Here is a 4,666-nt window from a genome sequence, read left to right on the forward strand (position 1 = left end):
TTTTCCCTCAGAAGGGGAGTGGCTCACGAGAGGACGAGGAATTCCCTCGACGGCAAAGGCACGAGATAAGATTGCCACCCTCATGCCTGTCGGCGGGGAAAATTGCAATCTCGATGGAGCTCAGACCGAGGGATGGGTTTTTCATTACCTGGACACCGAACCCTTCCGCAAGGGCATGTCGAGGAACGATCGGGAGGGACTAGGGTGGCCAGCCCAACGAGTTGATCCGCTCTTCATCCATCCCATACTTGACTGCACCCCGACAATCTCGCCTCACGGAAGGTTTGAGTTACCAGGCGCGGGCGCAACCACTCCCTCGACCCAACTGTTGGAGAGGCAAATCCCCTCTACGGGTAGAGGCGATCCCTACTAGCCCAGAATGGGTCTAGCAACAATCAGTCAATGCTACTATGCAAGTTCCTAATTGCAATTAAAAGGTAGGCAGAGAACACCTACTTGGATTCCAACGCTATTGTTTGATGAAGAGATGCCACCTTCGCTCCTTCGCTCTGGCTGGTCACGATCCCTCGCGATCTCCGCGAATGGATACCTGCACACACGAAGAGAAAACAAACACAAGCGTGAAATCTAATAAAAGAAACCATACATCAGTCAGAAAGGATGTAATTCACATTAACCATTACAGAGACAAATGTGAATGGAACCATAATAGTAGTCATCTATTATTAATCGATAACAGAGAAGAGTACAACCAAGTGTTCTGACGTCGATATCCTTCTCAGGAGGGGCCAGTCAACAAGTCTATTAAGCATTCACCTTTGGAAATGATTCCCCCAAAACAAGAAACTCTCTCTCTCACACAAGCAACACAACACAACCTTCCCTAAGCTATCAAACACTTCCACACTTATCACACCAACTACCTATAGTAGCAGTAATCTGAGCACTATAAGCTCCACACAATCCAAGTTATTCCAAAAACTAGCTGCTCATGGTAATGGTAGAGGTTTATATAGGAGAAGGAGTCTCCTTGAATGGTGGAAGGATGAGCTTATCTTCAAGGGAAGTAGTTGCAAAGGGTCGAACATACGTGCCATAGAAGGGAGGCGATACTCACAAGGCCAACAACCAAGTCTGGAGTTATTTGGAAGGCTGGTTGTTGGAACAAATTCGCCCAAACTGGATCAACGCGGGTGCATAACTGGTCTGGCGCGCTGACGTCGCAAGGCAATAACGGTCAAGCTGCTGTCAGCACGGGTTAATACAAACAGAGGCTGTGCTGGTCATGAAATTCGATTAGCGCGGAAAAGTCGTGTGCTTCCACGCTGGTAGCGCACGCGGTCTGTTATGAAGCGCCAGTCAGCGCGGGTATTTTAGAAATAGACGCGCTGATGAGGAAAACTTTAGAAAAGTGGGTTTTTGGCCATTTCAGAAGGCATGAACTTGATTATTGTGAACTCCTGACACGGTAGGGTGACTGACAGGGAGACAGTGACAAATTGCTGTGTAACAGATGCCCCCTAAAGCATGAAGACCGAGAGAGCGGGAGGGGTGAAATGCTTTACAAAACTCGCCGAACTGGAACACCACCAGGAAGGACCGAATATCTCTGATAATCAAGTACATGCAGTCTAGGCATGGGCGCAGCCATATGAAAGATGTGCGAAAGGTCTGTGGAATGGACGCAGCCACCCAGCTAAAGAGACCAGAATAATGATAAGGTATGGTCGCAGCCATCCATGAAGACTCAGGTATGGGCGCAGCCATCCATCAATGAGTCATGTAATGATCATCCACAAAATCGCAGCCTGGACCGTAATAGACAGAGATCCAGGGTCTTGCACTCCGTCCCGACCCGAACAAAGTACAAGTCCAAGCATGTGAATGCATGAGCTGAAGTCGAACATGCATGAACATCATCTGATTACCAGTCAATGATGAAAACTGTTAACAGACGCGAGAGGTACCACCAATAATAACAATGGTCCTCAAGGTACTATAGGTACAATCTGCGATGTGTGAATCAATAAGCTGGTGTCGAACACCCGCAGAATCATCCGATCGGAGGCCAATGATGAAAACCTCGTGTCGAACACGAAGAACCTGCCATTGAGGCATGCAGTTTCCAAGGCACCTAAAGGGAGTCTCTAAGTCGCCTTCCTGGATAATGAGTTGAAGTCGACAGGAAGTGACCTTGATCGAAGGTGGGCCATAATGTTTCCCACATCATCGACACGAGACAGAGGTAAAATGATTTGTGTGAGATAACAGATGAGGTTGTATTATTGCAGAGGTCAACTTCTCTTGAACATATCGGTGGCACGACAGTGGATTTGGCAGTATTTGACATCAAATGAGCAGAGGGTATGATGACGAGGCAATGAGAAAATGAGAGGTCAAATAGGATAACCCGCACCCACGGAGGTCAGTTGTGAAACAAAATGAGAAATTCCCACCCGACACGAATGCAGACCAGTGCCATGTTCAAGAGTGACATACTGCCGACACGAAAATCACAGTTCCATTTTCCCCACCATTTCTGGCAGGTACCCCGGTTATTTTTGGATGACAAGCCTGACGGGGATAGCATATGCTTGGAGAGTGTCATTTCGACGATGCCCAATGTCATCAAGTGTTTAACGAGCCTGACAAAGGAAAAACTCGACGTCTTTTCTTGTTTAGAGAGTCTGAAAAGACAACGGAAAAGGAAACTACAGGGGGGTCCTTTTTCGTAAAGTTGTGTCTCTCGAGCCCGAAAAAGTATAAAACAATGCTCGAAAGAACCGCCCAACCATTACGATCGAGGAGTACTTTTCGTAAATAGTGCCTTCGACCTGAAAAAGTAAAAAAGCGGTCGGAAGCACGTCGTTTTAGAGCCAATAACGAGTGTGAAACGACAAACACCCGACAATCTTTTTAAGTTAAACGGTCGAAAAAGAGCTTAAAATGACCGCCTCTCGTTCCTTTTAACGAGCCTAAAGGAAGCTCGGCAATCTTTTCTTGATTCATGTCGGAAAAGAGCTCAAAGACGACATATTTTTGGGACGAAAGACTGCTATGACCACGCCGGTTACCTGAACCTGCACAAGAACACCACCCGCATAAATCTGTTCGACATGTGTAAAAAACATATTAAAACATGCATAAAGGCATAATACAGTGACATTAGTGCTAAATCCATGGCGAAAAGATGAAAAAAACCCATATGGATAAGAAATTATAGTCAATTATGAATTTTTACCATAAATAGGGGGGGTAAAAGTCATTTTTTACCATTGTTACCATTTTGGGTCGTGAAGAACGTTGAGGAGCTGCAAGGTTGATGGAGCGATTTCCAGCCCGTGCGGACACCATTCATCCGGCGGCTTCTTCCAGGTAGGTTCTCCTCTCCTTGCGTTTCATTTTGAGCCTTTTTTATAGCAATTCCATGGTGGAATTTGGCCATTTGGGAAAATTCTTTGAGCGTTGGTACGCTCTCGGTCAGCGCGGATTTCCCACTCGGGTCCGCGCTGATCGATTTATATTTACACGTACCACCTCTTGGGTCAGCGCGGAAAACACGTGTGCTTCCGCGCTGACCCAAGGAAAAAACAAAGGGGCGCCATTTTCAGCGCGACTGTTTTAAAAACAGTCGCGCTGGCGCGGAAAAATTTGGTTTTTAATGAAATGAACGTTCAAACTTCCACAATTAGCACTCTAATGTTTTTTCATGGTCTTGCAGGGCAGAATGGCTTTTGTTTGGCAAGAGAGAGCTCACGATGATGAGGATATAGCCGCCTATGCACTTGCCGAATGCCGGAATGCAATGTGGGCATGCGGTTTCTTGAAATTCTTCCTGACTCTGCGCCTGAGGGCGCAACCTGACTTACTGGAGTTCCTAATCAGAGCTTGGAACCCAGTAGATGGAAAATTCACAATCCGTGGTCAGGATATCGAGTTTGACTCCACGGACATCTACTTTTTGACTGGATTGTCACGCCGAGTTTAGATGCCCATCCTGGAGGGGCAGCGACCCAGCGGTGAGACTCTGGACCAGCTAATGGCTCGAGTATGCCCAGGAGCTGTCAAAACACGAAGCGGGAAGGTGGGTATCCCGACAGTACGAGACATGCCTCTTCGCACTATTCTCTTCCTAGTGACACGGGCAGCGGGTTCTTTGGCCAATCATGAGGCCTCGAAGAACCAACTACTACTAGCTTTGGAGTGCCTACAGCCCACCATTTTCAACTGGGTGACAGCTGTGACTACCAGCATGAAGAGGCAAATAAGCAACTGCCGTCGCGGAGAGACGAAGCAGTTTGCATACGGGTCGCTTCTTCTTCCGCTCATGTTGGAGCGGGTGCCGGCTCTACAGTTACAGACGATGGCTGTGGATCCACCTAGAGGTCCCCGGGAGACGAGGGCCAGCCGATGGGCCCGCGTCATGCCACGTGGAGGTGGCAGCCGCCCAAAAGCTTGGGGGGTGTATTTCCGAGAGTGGCTGGATCGGCAGGTCATTTTCGTCGAGGACTGGTCATATGCGGGTATGGACTTCCGCAACGATCCTGACATGCCACTACCCGCAGGAGAGCATTGGGACGATGGAGGTATGTCACTTGATCTCATTTTAATATTTTCTGATGTTTTTGGCTTTTTATGTACATGTCTTGATAGATGTCACTGTGTGCAGATGTGGGACCTGCGAGACCCATTGGCCTAGCCCCAA

Source organism: Pinus tabuliformis, chromosome 7, assembly GCF_031772625.1.
Source record: "Pinus tabuliformis cultivar Carrire ecotype Pingquan chromosome 7, CPIR1, whole genome shotgun sequence".
Taxonomy (NCBI): Eukaryota; Viridiplantae; Streptophyta; class Pinopsida; order Pinales; family Pinaceae; genus Pinus; species Pinus tabuliformis.